We start from the raw sequence: 20,830 nt of genomic DNA on the forward strand, positions 1-20,830 counted from the left end.
TCCACTGCTGACTTTCTTGGCACCCTTCATTTCAGTTTTGTTTGGTAAGTGGTGGAGTCTTTCAATGAAGATGCAACATTTCAATTACTCCTCTCTTTTCTTTCTTGAAAACTGTTGAGAGATAAGAGCTGTGATTGTAATTGAAAATATCCCTACAAAGCCTCAAAATTATTATAACTGGAATTAAAATCTTATCCTTTAACTACTATTAGGTTTCACCTTCAAAAATCATGCCTGACTTTTAATGAAGAGTTTATTGATGATGGTGATGAGGATGATAATAATAATGGTGATGATAATCTTTGAGAATTGAGCAGATTTTGACCATTCCTTTTCCTAGGCTGTCACAAAGAAATACCCAGGGAAGTCTCAGTCTTCTAATTTCAGATTTGATTTGCTTTGACCTGGAGTCACTGTCAGAAATTTTGGCACCAAACCACAGCCCCCAAGACAAGAATAAAGAAATGAGGGGGCCCTCCGTAATCAGTGGAGCAGTATAGGCACCTCTGGATGAGCAGGCAAATTTTAGGCCTGAACTCTCTGGAAGTGGTTTTCTGTTGACATGGATTGTGGAGTGGACCATACTCCTACGTTTGGGTGATGTGGGAGGTCCTGAGCATGTAGCTGTTGAGGTGCCTCTTGCGGAGAAGTTAGATGGAGTCACCCCCCCGCCAGTCACCTTTTAATGGCTGCATTAAAAAAATATGCTGCTACATTAAAAAAAAATATATTTCTGCGTTAACAGCAGTTGACTGCTAAACCAGTGAACGGGTGAAAGAGAAGAAGTTTCTTCCAACCTCAGTCTTTCAGGTGGAGCTGGATGCTCCCCATTTTAGGGATGTCTGACAGTTCCTCTCTCAGAAGCCTTTTCCTCAGTTGATTGATACTTTAGCAAACATTAATTTGGGGGGTGACATTTTCCATGCCAGTTTTCTGCCTCCTCAGACTGATATTTTTAAAGATCCGGCCAAAATTGTTCAGAGAAGGAAGCTGGAGAAAAACATGTTGTTTTCAATACTAAAATATTTCTCCCAGGCTGTCTACAAGGAGCCCTGGTCCCTCCCTGCTGCAGAGCAGGGATCTGAAATTCATTAAGGGGGCGTCTTTTGCGCATGTTGTGCCTTTTTTTTTTTTAATCTCCCCGTGGAAATTTCCCTAGCTTTTCTTAATTTACAGGCATTTAAAAAACAAAAAACAAAAACAAACAACAACAACAACAACAAAAAAAAAAAACACCAAAAAAAAACCCTCCACACATTTGGGAGAGATGTCACAGCATTTAACAGCTGAAGCCTTCAAAAGATGCTGCGGGGTAAGTGTGGTGCTGCTCCGGCTGCTCACCCCGTTGCTGCAGCATGCTTTCCATGGCTACCTAAGCGAGAGGGATGCTCCTTGCCATGGCGGCTGGTGGCTGCTCTGGGCGAACTTGGGAGCTGGGTTCTCTTGGGATTTGAAAGTGATGGCACCCAGTGCAGCAAGGAGGGATGGGCTGCCTGGCTGCAAGGCAAAGATGAAAGAAATTGGATGTGAAAGAGGGAAAGAAAGGAATGGGTTGGGACAGAGAGAAGGGAACAGGAGAGCTAATGGGATTACAAATTGCATAGGGCTGCTGGGACACATCGGGGAGGGAGCTGGGTCCAGGAGCCTGCCGGGAGGTGCCTGGCCCTGCAGCCTGCAGAGCTCGGAGTGGGGCTGGCAGAGGAAGGGTTCAGGGGGAAATCAAAACGACCGGATGATGTGTGAGAGAGGTGTAGCCCAAGCATCACTCCCCTGGCTTAGCCCCAGCACTCCTCCTAACGCCACAAGCTAGCACCGTGCCTGTTTGGAGACTGACCCACAGGCTACATTATAACAGTTACAACCTTTCTTTTTTTCCCTGTACGTCATTTCTAAGGTTGTATTCACAGCACATGATCCTGCACCTCCTTATTTCCCAGTGAACACACAGCTTTAAGTACAACAGCCGTGTTAAGCTCCCCAGAACAAAGTGCTTGTTGGTAGATTTTAATCCGGCAAGCCCAGTGAACATCCAGTTTTGCAGTGTCAGGTATTAGAAAGGAACAAGACACACACACTTTCAGAGAAGAAAAGAAAGGAAATCAAGCTGCTTTCATGTATCCTTTGTAATTATTTTTCCCCTGTTGTTCAGAATTCAAGTTAGGAAAAAAAAAAAAAAAAAAAAAAAAGAGGGCTCTAACATTTACTGGCAGTAATCATTTCACCATCTGCTCAGGCGTGCTGCTTCCAGAACACACGTTCTCAGCTGCTGAGCAGTCAGCTCTCTGCTCCCCTTCCTTTCGGAGACAGGGATGCCAGCAGTTCCTAAACTGTAACAGCATGAACAAGGCTTCCCCCCCTCTCCTTTTTTCCCTTTCAGTTGCTGGAATTTTTTTGAAAAGGCAGGAGAGTCAGGACTTTTCACCAGATTGTTTCAGAGACTGAGCTCTTCCCGACTTGATGGTTCTTCATCTGAGTGCATGTGAGTGCTGAAAATGTGGTGAATACTCATATTTTAGTGTTTTGGGGTACCCCAAGCACGTTTGCTTTGTAGTAGAGCCCCACTGGCACCTGGGCTGCTCTCAAGGATCGATTTAGCTTGTGTTTCTTTAGCTGTACCTAGGGGAAAGCTTTCCTGGTGGGATACTTCCATGTCTGGGCATAGACACCTTTGATTTCTGCTCTCATGAAGCGTAATGCTGAGCTCAGCACCCCTCTTTGTAATGTCTTCTTCCCATTCTCTTCTACACGCTAAGCCAGCACCGAGCTGTTGAACACCCCCAGCTCCTCTCTAGCAGCCCAAAGCCAGCAGTGAATCACAGCACACAAAACAGGAGGGGCACCTCGCTACCAGGTGGGCTTTGTTGACTAAAAGGAGCTAGGGCAGCCGGAGTTAGCCTCTATGCACGCTCCTACATCACTGCCCTTCGGCTAGTGGTGAGCAGAAGCACTTAAGTAAATATGTGACTAATTTAGAGGGCAGAGGGTAACATTAATTAGCTCATCCTGTCCTTGAACGTTTCGGTGTCACTGACTCCCTAATCTATGGCTCTTGCATTTTCTGTTGTTGTTTCTCATGGCAATAATAAGCCGTGATCTCAGTTTGTACATTTAAATTCAAAATGAAAAGACATCCATCAGTGAAAGACCCTATTCAATTCTCCCACCGTATAGCCAATGCTTTACAAAGAAATGAGCCAGAGTGAATTCAGAACCCATTAGGCATGTCCCAGGAGGCATGAATCTATATGCTTACAGATGTACTTACAGATATAAATCTGCATTAAGAAAAAATATCCTGCTTGACCGAAGGTATTTGTTCTAAACCACACAATTTAAAGTGCAGCTTTGTACAGAGAAATGACTCTGTGGGATGGCTTTGTGTGATTTTATGTGTGTTTCATTGCATCAAGATCAAATTTACTCCTTTACGAGCAGAATAAATGTTATTTCTCTGTCAGCCTTCATGTACTTGCTCTTGTTTTCGTAGCCCAAACTGGATGGGTGTTCTCTCATACAGAAATCAGGGGTTTGGGGGGGTTTATTTTTGATCAGCATTTGATCCAGCTGACCTGTAATGCAGACCGCAGAGGTCGAAGCCTCAAAAACACTTCGGGAATATCCCTGGTTTCTCAAGACAGTGTCTGTGTTGGTGCATTAGCCTCTGTACTTTCACCTTTGGGCACACTGTGACCCTTAGACCAGTTCTTTGCTGCCACTTAAGAAACTATCAATCTCTAACATTGAATGAGTCGGACATGCTATTTATAAAAAGGTTATGTGAGCCAAGTGTTTATCATCCTCATGGCACAGGATGGTGGCACAGGGCAAATGAGAAGATGGGCAGGTGGAAAAAGGGGTTGGGGAGACAAGAAATGGAGGCTAAAGAACATGAGAAATCAGGGAAAAGAGGAAAAGAGAAAAAGGGAAGATGTTTGGGCCTGAAAGGACTCCTAAATATTGGTGCCTATTGCAAATTTTCCCTGAGCAAGGGAAACCCATCCACTGACCTCCTGTTGCTGGTACCTAGATGTAGACAGGAGCTCCTTGTAGTGCTGTTATACCTCCCCCAATGATTATTAGATGTAGTCTTATGTGGCAAAGAGGAACAGGAAGATCTCCTGCAGGCTGGCTGATTTTTGAGAACAAAAGCCCTTTTGCACCCTGGGGTGGCCCCTTTCAGAGAGCAAGTGGCTGTGCCACACGGGCTGTGTGAGCCAAGCTCGGCTGTGGGGCACAAAGGCTGTGGGCGCTGGCTGAAGAAAATCAGACCCAGTCTGTGCTTGGAGGGTTGGAGAGAACGAACAGAATGACTTTCTTTCTGCAGTGGAAACACAGGGTACCATAACCATGGATTAAGGGCAGCAGATTTGAGACCATCCGTGGTGTCAGGCATGGTGGGAGAGCCCACACTGACTGGTGAGCTTGGATGCATCACATGGAAGAGTATGGGAAATCGTTTAACGTGTCTCTCCTGCCCACTTCAAGTCGCCTAGATGGTGGGACCCTGGGAAATGCTCCCCCGGGGAAATGACAGCCTGGCAGGGTTGGCATCTGTTGGTGCCTATAGCCTTGATCACAGCGAGCACTTGGACTGAGACCCTTTTGTTTCCTTTTCCTAAAACCCTCAAAGTACCCACACTGAGATGGACGTAAAGAGGGAGCAAGAGGGAAGCAGCTGAAGGAAGGAGTAAAGGGGTGTTGCTAACGCTGGGATTCCTTGGAGCAACATGTCCTGGTGCAGCCTGCAATGCCAAGAGAGGCACAGAGCCACACACGATGTCTCCAAACAGGCTGTTAGCTTTCCCCCTGCTCTTGCTTTGAAAAAAGGGGAAGGCAGAGGGAAGGGCAGAGACACCGGCAGAGGCTGGGGAAATGTTTTGGGGGGTGGCGAGGGGGAGCCCCGTTGTTCCTCTCTACTGGCCATAATAACCTAAATGAACAGTTTTGAGATTTCGTAACGCTAGCCACTTCCTAATTAGGACAAGCTTAAAAAGGACCTCTTGGCATCCTTGTTGGTGAGAGCCATGTGCTACCTGCAGCAGGCCAACTCCAAAATGAAACTGATTTTTCTCTTACCTACATTCTGCATTCAAGCAGCTGCTCCTAACAGGTGCTTGCTCTCTTCCTAGCAGATGGCGACAAAAAAATGGGTTTGTTGGCAGGTTTTGCCACAAAGCAGCCTTCTTATCACACATATTGATGTGTATACAAACATACACGCGCGCTATCAGGCTTTCAGTTTAAAAAGTAATTCTCCTTCTGATATAAGGTCAGTCACGTGGGGTCTTAGTGAGAATGGTATGTGCTTCTCTCTTTTGTTGCCTGGGTCTAAAGGCATTTGTGACTTAGCTGCCACATCAAACCCCTGGCAAACTTTTGCCCATTAGTTCAACTCTTCTGGTGTAGCTGAAGGACCATGTGGTAGGAGGAATGTGTAATGACAGGCTGCGTACCTCCGTATTTATGGGTGCATCTTTAATAGCTTGTACTGGCTTAAAGAGCGATGAACCAGAACACCAGGAGGTTTTAGACAGGGACTACCCTGATGTTTTTCTCCCTGCTGTTGTTTAGGGTAGTACAACAGAAATGCAGAAAACAAATGATTGCTCTCCTTAAAACCACCAACGGAAAATTTACGGCAGTGGAGAGACACAGCAATGCATTTGAACAAAGAGATGTAACTGCAGCATTTTATCGCTGGGAAATGTACCCAGGGCTCCAAGTGCCGAAGTGCGTTCAGAGCTGCCTTGGGGAAGTGTGCAGGGAGATCATTTGCTCTGTATTCATCACCCGAAGAGAGACAGCTGTCAAACAAATCCTTACATCCCATTTTGTTCTTGGCCTGTTAACTCGGATTCTGCCTCCCAGGTTGCGCCTGGTGAGGGCTGTAAATTTGACAAAATGGTGCAAGGCAATGCCAGATTCGGGGGGCTACAGCATTGCCCAAAAGACCTTTCCTACTTCTATTTCTTGTTGTGCAAGGAGCACCAGGCAGACCCCATACTCGCTCTGTTTTGCTGTTCATTTCAAAGAAGCAGCCCGAGCCAAGACAACCAGATGAGGATGACATCTGGCTATCAAACCTCTGCCAAGTCACTGCTGTTCCGTAGCTGGCAGGAGAAGGGTGTGCTGCAAATGCCAGGCTCTCGCTGAAATGTAAAGTGCATTCCCTGCATTTTCTTTGCTTCCTATCTAGCCACAATCAGTTTGGCATTTTGCTTTACTAATGGCCAAGTTCAAATCTCCTTTTCAGATGCATCAATCCATTCCATCGATGCTAGGAGGCTTACACAATGAGTGGAATTTGATCCTGAAGTCCAGAATGGGCTTGTGTTTTCTAAGCTTACTGACAAATTAACTTGTTGACTGTGAATCTAATTCAAACCTCCGGGACCCTCCCGCGGGGTATGTTTGTGGTGAGGATTTGCCGATCACATACATGAGGGCGGTTTGTATCTAAACTCTTCCAGGAAGGAGCAGGTGGAGCTTGGGGCAGGTGGACAAGTTGAGGAAGCTCTGGAGGTCTCCTACACTGCTATTCTTCTGTAAGCCCAAGGTGCACCTCTTTAATCGGAAATCACTATACCTTGTGAAGAAAAAAAATCACCGTAGCTCGTGAAACAGATCTGCTGGTAATCAGACATACGTGGAATGAAAAGATAGCTGGCTGGGCCCCCTGCACACACAGTTGCTCTCTGTTGTGCTCGGAAGTGGTCTGAGCACAGCTACAGAGACCAGCTCATTCAGGGATGGTGCGTGAAGGAGCCAAGGCAGTAGGATTTGCCCTGTTTCCCTATGGAGGGGTTTTGTTTTCGCCCCTCCCTGTGTGCTCAGCATTTTTGGCAGCTGCCAGAGGGCATGAAATAACTATACTGGTTTTGCAGCTGATGTTCTGGCCAAGCACATTTTTTTCCCGCTATTCTGGTAAAATAGTTCTGCTGCAGGCACAAGTAACCCATTTTCAAAACTGTAGAAGGAAAGTAATTGTAGTAAATAAGTACACACAGAGCTTGGGCTGTTGAAGTGAGCTTGCTTTGCAAAGGGTGCAGCTTTTTTTTCTCCTTTTCTAGTTAGCATCCAGAGTTTGACTTCTTTGCCATGTATTTGCAGATTTCAGGAGCATCACTGTGCTTTCAGTCTGTGGGGTTGGAAGGAGAAGCCATCTGCTTTCGAGGCCACTCACTCCAAGAAGTAATGCCTGAAGAATAATTGAAAGCTTTTAGATTTTCCTTGGTGAACCAACTTGCTATGAAAACGAAGCCCATACCAAAATCTTCACCAAAGATTTTGTGTAGATGGATAAGGATTAGAGAAATTGAATTAATTGTGTATTATTTTGTCACGTGCAACTGTATTAGTAACTCACCAGCAGTTTGATCTTCCTAGACAGCTTTTTTTGAGCTGATTTCAGAGGAATGTAGGTTTGGAGATGGCCCTAGCAAGGTGATGCAGTGAGAGGCACTGGATTTAGTGCCTCCGCTTGACCCCAGCTGTGCCCATTTCCCTTTAGTGCTTTATCAGTTTTGCCTGGTTTACTACATGGGCTGATTTTGGGGCTTCAGTTCTGTTGTCTGATGTACAGGTGTCACAGCGACATTTGTGATGTCCTGAAGAGGCATCTTCTGTCCTTTAGGTGCCACTCCAGTGGGATGGGGGTTCCCATCAGGCTTTTATCAGACCTGCCAACCTCTTGAGCATGTCTCTGGTACCTTGAGCTACCTCTCCTACACGGGGTTCGCTACAATAAAAACAAAGTGTATGACTGGCAGCATTACCTTGTCTTCCTCTCCGAGATTGGTTGGTTTCAGCATCAAATAAGCAAAACCTACCCTATCTGTATGGAAATTCTCAGGATTGTACATGCTTATTCAAAAGGTGTTTTCATCTGCTGGCTCCAGTGTAGATCTCACATACAGCAAATTCAAACCATAGCAATTTTATTTTTTTTTAACTTCATCAAAAGTTACCCTCTCTGTATGCAGTAGGAATAGGTTAGAATATTTCGAATTAAAATCAAATTTGATGAAAGATTTGTCAAATATGGGGGGAACTTTGCACTGAAAGGTGTGTACAGATACTGTAACTAACTTGACTCATGTTCCACGCTACGTAACTGCTCAATGTGATGCGTTATTCCAAACATCTAACTAAATCTATGTGTCTTTAGATTCTGTCCTTATCGATGATTGTAATGCTTCCTCCTGTAAAACGATCAGTTAACTTGTGGAGCTATCCTGGCAGTATGGTTTATTCATGTCTGCGCAAAAAATAAATTACTTGATATTATCCCAGTGCTTGAGAGCGAAACTGTTTTTCCAGAAAAGATAACAAATAGCTAATTCAGGTTTCCAAAAGCATGTGTACTGTTATCGTTAGTAAGAAGCTTAACCAACCTGAAAGCAAATGCTAAATGATCCAGATCTTAGTCGTATTAAGCTTGTGTGTTTTCTACCACTTAAAAGCCTATCAAAAACCTAAAGATCTGGGTAAATGAGATTTTCTGGAAGGCAAGCTTTAAAGTTTACCTCCTTCTCTTTTTATACAAGAAGACGATGCCTCTATTTACATGCCGTTTCTGGAACTCAAACGGAGTGAGTACATCACTGCTGCAGTGTTTCATGGAACATCCTTTGTTTATTCACACTGTGCCACTTTTAAACTTCAGATGTAAACAACAAAGGCTTCTTTGTATTTCACACTATCTCATACTCACTACCTTCTAAAGTCCAAAGCCAAAACACTGTGGAATTTTACCCTCCTCACACTTTCTTCTGCTTGTCGGATGCGTTCTTCCAGCCTTTTCTATTTATAGTAGCTGGAAAACTACTTATCTGCTGATTAAAACATGCTCTGTTCATTTTCTCTTGACTTTTCAGTCCTTGGTATGGACTAAAATTGTATTCCCTGGTAACCATTTCAAATACAATTTTAGTAGCAGTTATGCATATATTCGATAACAGAAACCATTTGTCATCCTGAAGGATGCAAATTGTTTTAAAGTGGTCAAACTGTCTGTGATCTGTTATATAGATGAAAAATCCAGACAATATTCCACTGAACTCAGCTGTTCGGACAGAAAGGTCAGAAAGACCCAGGCTGAAAATGCAGCAGCTGCCTGACAGTTTCAGCACAGAAGAGGTTTCCATTTCAAACCGCAGAGGCAATTTGAGCTGGAAGTTTCACAGAAGTCCAGTGGCACCGATCCTTGAGACCTGCTGCTGAGAAGTGTCCCCTGCCTTTTTCACGATGGGGAAGGACCTCAGTTTCATGGTTCATTTGGCAGGCAGTGGGTCAGACTGTGAATGGCGGCTGCACCGATCTCGTGCTGGATCCATCTCCTCTGTTTGCTGGCGCCTGGGGGAGGCAGCCAAGGCTCTTTGCTCCCCTTCCTCCATTCTGTGCTCACCTCCATGGGAAAGGCAAGGACAGGCTGCCCAGGCAGTTGCAGAAACCCTGCTGCACTGTGTTGCCTACAGTCCTGCCCTATGTGTGTAGCACTATAAATGAAATCTTAGTTTTAAGAAAACCAGAGTAACATGGGATTGATTTTCTCCAGAAAACCAGAGTAACATGGCGTTGATTTTTTTTTTCCCTTTCCCAGGGACAAGTAGCATCCTTTATCACCCCATCCCCTTCAAGCTGCCTTAGAGCACAAGAGATACTTGATGAGCCCATCCATGGTAAACTGTGCTTGGTTCTGGCCCCTCACTCCCAGACAGAGCTTGGGGGGCCGGAGCGTGTCCAGAGCCGGGCAGGGGGCTGGGGCAGGGGCTGGGGCACCAGTCTGATGGGGGGGCTGGGGGGTCAGCCTGGAGAGGAGGGGGCTCAGGGGGGACCTGATCGCTCCCTACAGCTGCCTGGGAGGGGGCTGCAGCCAGGGGGGTCGGTCTCTGCTCCCAGGTCACAAGCGACAGGACAAGGGGAACGGCCTCAGGTTGCACCAGGGCAGGTTTAGGTTGGAGACTGGGAAACATTTCTTCACCGAAAGGGTGTCCAGCACTGGGACAGGCTGCCCAGGGAGGTGGTGGAGTCACCATCCCTGGAGGGATTTAAAAGATGTGTAGATGTGGTGCTCGGGGACATGATTTAGCGATGGTTTGGTAGTTTTTGGTTAACGGTTGGACTCAATAGTCTTAAAAGTCTTTTCCAACCTAAATAATTCTATGATTCTGGGTAGAACATTTAATATATAGGGTAACAATAATTTTGCTGTAAATGACTAGGAGTGTTAGGGGCACGTTAGATCCCTCTGAAATCTTTCCATATATAAGAAACCAGCAATACAGAATTGTCACAGCACTCTCCAAACTAGCTGGCTGCAACAAGGTCTTTTGCTATCTCATACCAGCATACTCTTCATGCCAGTCCCTCTGCTGCCTTCTCCTAGTCTCTCCTTATCCAGCGGCACACACGCGCGCACGCACTCTCTCTCTGCCTCTCTTTGCTTCTTCCTCCTCTCTCTTCCTTGGCTGCCCAACCTCTTCACAGAACCAGCCACAGCTGTACCTTATCTGCATTGGCCAACCCGCCGCCCCTGAAGCCAGCCCACAGCTGTATATTATCAATGTTAATTAACCCAGCTTCATTCCTCTACATAGAATGAAAATACTTCAGTGATGACAGCAGCCCGTTGAGTAGGTGAGGCTGGTGTTAGGCCTTCAAGGCGAGCCATTCTCCACCCTAGAGTGGTTGTGCCAAAGCTTGCTTGAACGAACACTATCAACAACCCCTCCTTGGGCTCCGTACAGCTGGAGTTTTCTGTGCAGCCCCAGCTGCCCAGGAGCTGGGGGCATGGCGTGTGGTAACTTTCTGCATATTTGCATTAACTGTGGCAACTGGACCTGCCACTTTGGTCAGGCTCCTCGTTGTACCAAGCAGTGCACATATGGCCATTGTAAGAATCCGTGTGTGCCCTGCAGAACTGGAATAAAAAAGGATGAGTAGCGTTAGTGCCATTGTAAAGAATGAGAAACAGAAGCAGAAAGGGAGATTGGGAGTGCTTGTTTTGCTGAGAGTCACCGGGACAGTCAGGGCTACTAGCGGGTGACAGTCGTGCTGCTCTAGAAAGTAGGCTCAGGGCTTTCACCACAAACAACTCTATCTTCTGAAGTGGGTGGGCAGCACAATGCAAAAACCATCTCCCAGCCTTATTTGGGATGAGGTGGTTTAGCATTACACGCTAATGGTCATGAGAGCCTGAACAGAAAACGAGAGCTTGTTATCAGAGGTAAAATAAGTGGCAGAGGTGACAGTTTGCCTGACAATTTCCATTATAAGGATCTTCTTTCAGGTATTCCAGTGTACCAGTTTTTATGATATCAGTAGTAAATATTCATGCTTTGTCTCTGAAAGTTTTCACCTCCAATCACAGCAGAAGATATTTCTGGATTTTTCAGAATGAGTTTAAGAAAAAAAAATGTTTATTCCTCTTAAAAAATCATATGTGTTTCTGAGAAACTATCATGTTTATATATTGTGGAAAAAGTACTTGATATAAATCCAGTGTTGACTCCAGTGAGACAAATAAAATGACGACGATGTATGACGACGATGTAACAGCAGAGCTGAACTGAGCCCTCTACATTAAATGTGTGAAATGAACATTTGTACTTTTACTGTGCAACTGCCCTGAATGAAAAATAATCGGAGTGACTTCCATTCATTGCAAAGGATATATACACAAGGGAGTACCTTGCACCTCACAGGCTAGTCTGTCCTTTGCAACAAAGTGTGGTTCAGAGATAACTGAGCTAATGGAAGTGGTAAAGTCTTGTCAACGCAGTGTTTGTATATGGGGTATTTTCTTCTGGTCCCAGGCAGCACGGATTTGCCTGATCTTACCATTACACAGCTTTTAGACCCAAGTTAGCTTCTCAGAGTTGTTCAGGGTAGCACCACGTGGAGATACCAGCTCCGATCCACAACAGCTCGGAAGATTCTGCACTAACTTCACTGTGCCTTATGTGGGTTGTTATCGGTGGCTCTAGCTCAGTCTGGACCTGGGCATTTTTCCTTTCAAGGATATGAGAGTAATGGATGAGTGATTAGTGAAGAGCAGTCTGCTGCCTCAAACCGCGGAATAGATTTTAGCTTTAGATCACTGAAAGTCAGAACAGGGCACATCTTTTCTTAGCCATCATAAATTATCCATGCAGGATGTACAGTAAAAGGCTGTTTGGCTGCGTTAAAATTGGCTAGACAAACAGAATTTCTATCTCTCAATGGCTCCTTCAACACCTAATTAGTTCCCAGATGCTAGTTGAGCAAGATGTCTTTTATCTTTGCTAATGTTATCTTCCTATACCTCCTAAATGCCCCCTGGTGCCATTCTTCACTTTCATCTTTCTTCCCTCAAGAGAAGGCGGGATGGTTGTTCAGGAAGCTCTGCTCTGAAGGTCAACCTTGTAAAGGCTGTGGGTCAAGCTGATCCTGTTATACCAGTCAGTATCTGGAGCAAAAGCTTTGAATCCAGAATTAGATTGATATGATAGAGAGCAGGATACAACTTCCTTTCTATGCATGTTCACAGGATCAGTATCCAACAGGAAAAAATAGAATGGCAGATTCTATTTCGCTGTCAGTTCCATTTAATACGATTTAGGACAAATTCAATGTTCATCTTTTCCCATTGCTAGAAGGTACAAAGAAGTCTGTCTGTATAAATCTGCCATTTCAGCTGGCATAGCTGATTGTTGTGGGCAACGAGGACGTACACTCAGATGTAAAATAGTAGGAAATATCAGACTAACTGCACTCCAGATCCTTCCTAGACCCTCTGAGCATAACTGCTTGGGGCCTCAGATATGTTAATAGCTGGGCTATCGGCCAATTGTGATTTACCTTGGCAGGTCTGATTTATACTCAAGTCCGGCAATTCTTTCCCTTCTGGCAGGACTGAGTGACCAAACAGCCTACTTCAACCTAAGTATTTAAGAGAAAAGCATTTCAGAGAAAGCACATCTGCAAACCAATGGGACAGACTATATCTACACATGCAGCTTTTCCCTAAAGCTCATGAAGCTGTGCCTCTAGCTAGGTTCAGTTTACTCGATTCAGACGATATGCTCTGTGTTGTGTGGGGGTTTTGTCAATAGGCAGAAGCTCTGACAAAGTCAGTTTTGCAGTTTTGTAGATGAGAATCAAGATTCTTCAGCTTAGACTTTGCACCACCGTCTTTTAAATTTCTGTTGTATTGCCTTCTTATCTTTATTTACCCTGTGCTGCACTGTAAGAGTACACTCTGATGAACAATTCCAGCACCATGTAACAGCATTTCTCCTCTCTGACCAGGTTAGGTGTAGTCCCTATAGGATGTTTATGTCTTCAGGTTTATAATGTAGTCACATAGCAGCTTGTTTTCTATCACAGCAAAGACCACAGCAAGCTGTAAAGTTGATGGGTTTCACTGTTTCTGCTCTTAAGGTCCGTATGCCCACACTGTGCAGGAGGCAGAATTTATACCAACATAATTCGATCATTCCTGGTTTCAGTCTGGCCTGATTTGCAAGAGGCACGCTGCAAAGTGAGTTCTGAGGCTAGATAGCTTCCCTGCAAGGATATTAATAATACTTAGAAATTATATAGCACTCCAAAACCCTATGCAAGCATTAGCTAATTATGTTGTGCTACAAAGCTCCTTGCAAAACATTAGCTAATCAATTCTTGCAGCACCTATCAAATACATCAGTGTCATTGAATCCACTGTGCAGGGAGGGATCTGGAAACAGGAGAGTGTGGATATTTGGTCCCAGTCCATGTTGGTGCCCGGTGAGGTAGATGGGGTTAGACTTCAGAACTTGCCAGCCACTGCTCCCACATTTTCCTGGGCAGGGTCCTTCTTCCTGTCTGGCTTGCCATGGATAAACATGTAATTTCCAAAAGGAGGTCACCTACATGGATGTGAATGCAGAATTTTACCAGCTAGACATGATTTCAGCTCATTTCAGGGCTTTGTCGAGGTCACTGACATCAGTTAGTTTGGAAAAGCCAACATCAGTAAGTGACATGGAGACCGGACCCAGCGCAGCAAACTGAATTTTAATATTTGTTCAAATACCAGTGGTTTATCGGGGAGGTGCTCCCATCGGCTGAAGGCAGCACAAAGGAAACAATTTAAAATTATATATCATTGAGATGTGGTACTGCAGAGCAGGCCTTGCAGAAAAGGAGAGGTGACACTTGGCAAGTGAAGGACAAAATAAAACTTTCTTTCTTAATTGCACATCATTGAGACCTCATGCTACTCCTTGTGTTAGTTCCTCTGGACCAAAGTTAGCAACTCTGAACCAAGTGAGCATGTATCGCTGAATTTCTGCTCCCAAGCCTGCCAGCAACTAATCCGCAGGCTTGGCAAAGTCGGTGAATTTGTTTTCCAGTTAAAAATATCACAGTCACCATGTATCTAGGATGTACTCATACTCCCATCCTACAGACAATCGTGTCCGTGCAACTCGTTCCTGCAGGCCTTCTCCTGAGATGGTGCAGCTCCTTTAACCCCTAGTACTTTTGGAAACAGCTGAATTTCAGCATTGCTGCTGCTGATACAAAATTTTGAGTAGCCAATATCATAAAGGGGTAGCCCTAGAGATATTACATAGGCAGTCCGCGCTGGAGCACTCAGTATTGTGAGATTGCTGGCCTTACAGTTTTTACATCAAGGGGGAACAATGATCCAGAAGCACAACTGTCATAGGTGTCACGGTACTCTGCGGTATTTTCAACATCAGTGATTTTAGAGGGGCCATTAGAAATACAGTAGCTTCGAGTAACTTGCTGAGACACGAGGCAAACTGAATATTGCGGTGGCCTGAGTGCAGGCTTGCTTTCCAAGCGCGTGTTGAATCAAACGCAGGATGATGCTATTTTGCTTAAAAGCCACAAAATGCTTGAAACCAATTAATACTCCGCTGCTTTACTAATGCCTCTGCTCAGAAAATTAAATGGTTTCATTTAACAAAAACAATTGTAAAGCTTTTTTTTTTTTTACAAAAACAATTTTAAAGCTTTTTTGGGGGGTCAAATTTATAAGTCAGCTCAACCCCTTTGCTAAACTTCCATGGGCGATCCATTTTCAGCACAACCTATCAAAGTGTCAGCAGCTTCCACTCTGTTCCTTCAGGTATCCAGAGGTACAAGGGAATCGTGTTTTTTTAAGCGTAGTTCATTCCAGATTCTTGAGGCACTTTACAAGTATTAGATACCTCCATCTGAATATAAACAAGGAGCCAAACACCTTGAATGTGTTGTTGCCATGCTGTAATGTCAAATGATTAAATATTTTGACATACTTTGGCTCAATATAATCAGCTGGCTACAAAAAGCTGAAGCAGCAATTACCGTCAGTTCAGAGGGCAGCAGCAAATCAAAGTGCAGAAGTGGCACGTGCTAAATACAGTTCCTTGGGAGTAAGTGAAGAGCAACCTGCTGCGGTTAACACTGGTTTGGGTTATTCCTTGGCAGTCTACCACATATTCTCCCCTGCTGAGGACAGCATTTCCTATCACACAGCACAACTGAAATGAGTTGCCATCCGTATTGGAACAAACCAATGTCCCTAACCTGCAGGCTCTGCCGTGTTGCAGTGACTCTGGGCATGGCCTTCAAGTTAAAAAGCAAAAATATCTGTGAGATGATACCACCTCTCTAAATGGCCAGGATATCCCTTAAAATCTTTCTAACTGCATCAGCATGCCATGGCATCCCCTCACTACAGTGGAGGTGGGACTGGTAGCACTGGGTTAAGTGGCAAATGGTTGGATAACCAACCAGTATGGTTCGAATGAGGAAAAAAGTAGGGTTTGATTTGCTGCAGATGGATTTTGCATTGTGGTTCCAAGCCTGTGCATCCAAAATCACTTTACTGACAGTGATGTTTGTGCCAGTTGCTGGACCTACGCATGCAGTGTTCACATGTATGGCTATAACTGGCTATACTGGCCCAGTACCTGTGGTGCAAGTGCCCTAGACCATGCCTTGGTGCACACCTCCGGTCTTGATGCCACTGGGAAGAAAATTGCTTCTGGGCAGTATGTGCTGCACAAGTCCAAATATAGGTGCATGCAGAGGAATGAAGGCAGTGGGTTGATTAACACTGATAATCTGCAGCCGTGGCCTTGCCTCCAAGGCAGTGGGTTGACTGACATGGACAATGTGCAGCTGTAGCTCATTCCCGCTAAGTAGTTAAATAGCCCTGAGGCATGTGGGATGGGTGGTTGGATGGAGGGGGAGTGGTATGGTCTGACCTCTGGAGGAAGGACAAACAGCATGGGCAGTAGAATCTGACTGATGGTAAAAGCCTTGTTGCAGCCTGATAGCTTGCTTCTGCTGCAGCAATGGGTGCCCCATATGAGGCTGACCGAGTTGGACTCCAACTACTACAGGTGCAAATTTGCATCCAAAATAATTGCTCTGGTTCACTAATAACACTTTCCTTAGGATACTGAGCGTTTTAGGAGTCAGTTCTGGAGACAAAGCATCTGCAAAGCTTGAGCTGTCCATGAAGGACTGGATGCAGGTAACAGTGTAGCAGAAAGCTACATCATTCCTTGTGTCTGTGTTCACAGCTGAGCAATTTGGGGGTTTCCTACACCAGAGCTTGGTTACAATTTTGAGGGGCTGCCTCAGGTTCAAGCTACAGTAAAAGAGGTTCAGAGGAAATCACTGAAATGAACGGTAGCAGGTCAGTGCAGCCAAGTGGCCGTCAGCTTCAGGTGGGAGAAGAACTTAAACAGGAACTTGCTTGCACACAAGCACCGCGGGTGAGCTGGGATTTCAGCTGGCCCTGGTACTGAAGGAATGAAATGTGGGATGCTTCTGTGCTGCAGGTATCTCCCAGGTGATCCAGCAGAATTATAGACAAGTCAAGTCTGATGTTTTACGCTGCAGGTTGCATGAGCTATCAGGAGTTAGAATGGAGGAAACTTGTGTCTTGCATGTGTAATAAAGTTTTTTTGAAGAGAGGGGGTGCATAAAAGGGAGCCAGGGGCTGTGATGTAAGAGGAAAGTTTATTTTCTGAATGAATAACTGGTTATAGATAGGAAAGAGAACATACAAATAGCTGGGCAATTTTCCCAGTGAAGGGAGTTTACAACTACCTGCCTTGGGAACCTGCACAGTTCAATGTACTCATAAAAGAGCTGGATAAGGGAGAGAGCTGATAGTGACATGTCAAAATCTGCTGATGGTCTAGAGTTATTCCATGTAAACAGAAGTAGACATGACTGGAAAAAAAGTTGCAGAAGAATCTGACAATATTAAATGGCTGGGCAATAAAATAGCTGCTGAAATTCCATGTGGGTAAAAGTCAAGTGTAGACACAATGGTAGGGTTTAAATTAGCCTGCGAAAGAGGTCCTGGCGTCATTGCAGATGGTTCTTTGAAAATGTCTGCTTGGTGCTCAGCTGAGGACAGAAAGGCAAGTGGAATGCTAAGAATTGCTGGGAAAGAGATGGAGAGTAAAAGAGAAAATGTCAGTACGCCACTGCATAATTCCATGGTGATCTTGAATAGAGTGCAATTCCGGTCACCCCATCTCAATGCAGCAGTAAAATAGAACTAGAAAAGATGCAGAAAAGGGCAAGAAGGTTGCCCTGGGTTATGAACTGGGCAGTCTAAGCCTGTGAAGCTTGCTGGAGAAATGAATGAGCAGGATTAAGGCAGAGGTGTAAAATCAAGACCGCTATAGGGAGAGTGAATAAGGAATTATTGTTTGTGGCAGAGGATGTAATGACTTTGTCAGGTAAAAAGTTTAAAGCAAACAACAGGAAAAAACTTTTCACAGGCTATAATGTATCAGGAAACTCATCAAAAGCAAAAATCTTTTCCATGGTGAAAGTGCAGGTTGTTTAAAAAAGGTAGTAGAGCTGAGATTCCCAGTGCTGGCTTTGACATATTCCTGCTCCAGCACCTGTCCCAATGCCCTGAACTGTCCACGTCCCCTCTGCCCTCTACAGCTGGGTGAGATCTGGGTTCTGGTTGGGTTTGGCTTCTTGCTGGTAGAACCTGAACAGTTTTGGGGGGCTGGATTATAATAGTGAAAGGATCCTTGTGATCTTCTAGCATTATCTCTCCTATGGCAAAAGCTGCAGAAGTCCCTTGAATGAATTAATGAATTGATTCTCTTTGAATGACAGCGAAATATTAGGGGGGAGAAAGATCCAATGGTACCTTAAAAATTTCCTGAGTAAAAGGTCCCAAGAGTTAATTACACTCTCCCTAATTTGATCCTTCCCATTTCTGCATGAAAAGGCTGCAGTAGCCCTTCTGGCTGCAGCATGGTAATGGTAGGTCATGTCAAATGGCTCAGGAATTTTGAGACAGTGAGGACTAAAAAGTCTGCTAGAACAAGATTATCATCAAATTATATCTGCCTCAACAGCAGGAAATCAATCAAGAGTGGTCTGATTTATACCTGCTGGAGCCAGCACATCATGAACTTCATCATCTTTCCCAGTATATGTTTTTATCTTTGCATCGACACAGTCAGTGTGAGGAAAATATTTTCCCATTTAAAATCAAAACATTCAAGGTAGTGTTTGGCAGAGTGTTGGAGCCTGGGGTTCCTGCTGCTTCTGACAACAGTGCTGGTATCTTTTGCTAATGACCAAAGTGCAATATAATGAGTTGTCTTGGGCTTCTGCTTTATTCAGCGTGCAGTGTTTTAATAGACTGTTAGTAATTCTGAAAGGGATAAATGATGTTTATGCCCTCTTGTGGTATGATATTGAACAGAATGGATTTTCTAACTGACAAAATTAGGCCAGTGATGGAAAAGTCCCAGGTAAAAATCTGTAACAAATACTGTTTTGCACAGTAGAAAAACATCTATCCCTCCAGCAGCATCCTCATGACTCAGTGAAGGGAGGGAAGCCAATTTTACATGCATTTACAGCAGCAAGTAAATGACTAATGCCCACGATGACAGAGTTTGTGCCATCTTTCTGGAGTGAAGATAATTTAAAAAGTGCTTTTTTTTTGCTAGGAAGGTTAGAAAGTAATTGAAATACTGCTTTCTAAAAGCAGTTGTGTTGACACCTCTTTGTGTTAGTGGTTGCCAGCATGTTGTGATCCATAACTTCACATTCTTTATCTTCTTTGCTCACACATCTGATGGGTAAATAATCTGATTCCCTTGGGACAAAGCCTGTCCCAAAGATTAAAAACACTGCTTGATGATTTTCCATGGGGAAATGAGGCCAGATTCCTGTGAAATTGGGGCTGTTACTTTGCCGTGTTCAAATACAATTTAGTCAACAACTTCCTAACCTGTGCTGGGAATTTAGATGTAGGGTTGGGAACACAGGGGCTCCCCAGACAGGTCAGTCTTACGGATTTTGTAGCAATCTTCTTACTGCGTTCTGATCTAAAACTTGCATACAGCAAAATGTATCCTCCGGACAGTGAAATTACCAGAATAAATCGGACTAATGCTGTACAAAGTCAAGCAACTGATGTCAGACTGTGGTCAGTACTTAGCTGTGCTGAGGCAAGACCTAGGAAGCCCTGTTGTAGGAAATTCAAAGACACTTTCATGCCAAATAAAGTGCTAGCTGTGAGGAAGCATTATTTCCATTACATGTCATCTTTCTCCCTGCCCAGCCACCAAGTACTTAGGAGACTATTGCAAAGAGGAAGAGAATGATTTCCTTTCCACATCCATGATGAGTACAATGACAGTAGTGGGTTGACATGACAGTAGTGGGCTTAACTGGGCTAGGCTTTAGGAGAAGGTCTGTAACAGGATGGTAACTATTGGAATAGCCTCCTTGAGAAAACTGGAGGATCTCCATCTTCAAAGATCTTTCAGAAACAAGTGTGTGCTGGGAGTAAGGCGGCTGTCATTTGTTGTATCATCATGAAAGAAGTTGGACTTGATGACTTAAAACAGGTCTACCAGGTCTGTTTTTAGGGTTCTGTATGATCATTTCCTTTTATTTGGTTTATTTATTAGTGTGATGGAGAACACATTTATCTGGTAATCTTAAATGCTGACTGTTTGCTCTTTACAGTTGATCTTACTGTCAAATCTGGCTGATACCAATGCAATTCTATGTCCATTACTTCACAAGCATCCTTTGCAACAGTAGTCTGACACCAATTACAGTGCTTAGGTTATCATGGACTTCAGCGAGCACCAGTTATGCCCCCACTGAGATGAGAATTGGCTCCAAAATGTTGGTGCTTACCAGTTTCCTTGGAAATGGAAAATTCAGTAGGAAAAGTGTCACAGCAGTTCATGTTAAAAAGAAATTCCTTCTGTCAGAAACCTTTCAGGAGTTTCAAGTTCAGTTAGAGGATATCAAAAAGAAATAGTCTAGTTTAAAATCCCCACCCACATTCCGTCGTCTTTTCCTGCAACGTGATTAGTGCATGCATTGGCAAATTTTTCAGAAACAAGCCATAATTTGCCTTATAAATACCTCTCTGGTCAAGATGGAGCTGTTCTTTTTGAAGAATGGGTTGGCAACAACTCTGTGAAAAGAGCCCAGATGCGCTTATTTCTCAATGACATCATTTGGGCTAAAATTTCACTCAGAAAGTCTTCTTGGCTTAAGCACATTTGGGGTGGATAGCACATTTCAAAGTGGAGGCACCTGCCAGGTGAAGTTCTTGGACACTGCAGGAGAGCTGGCCAGGCTTGATCAACGTGTGCTCTGCCACATTTCACATTTGTTTTCCACTTTCGCTGATGGCACCACATCCCTGCCTGGCGTGGTTAATAAAGAGGAGAGAACGAATGTGTGGCCATAGCAAATTAAACAAATAAGCCATTAAAACAGGAGGGTGCGCTCCCTCTACTCACCAATGCCTACTTTGGTGCCTGCAATGTCT

General features: G+C 44.4%; 1 protein-coding gene across 2 annotated transcripts in view; it reads left to right on the forward strand.

Annotated features, from left to right (window-relative positions):
• MSRA (methionine sulfoxide reductase A) overlaps positions 1 to 20,830 on the forward strand; it is a 293,020-nt gene that overhangs the window by 271,218 nt on the left and 972 nt on the right. The gene's annotated exons all lie outside the window — the stretch shown is intronic.

Source organism: Falco peregrinus, chromosome 7 (genome assembly GCF_023634155.1).
Source record: "Falco peregrinus isolate bFalPer1 chromosome 7, bFalPer1.pri, whole genome shotgun sequence".
Classification (NCBI taxonomy): Eukaryota; Metazoa; Chordata; class Aves; order Falconiformes; family Falconidae; genus Falco; species Falco peregrinus.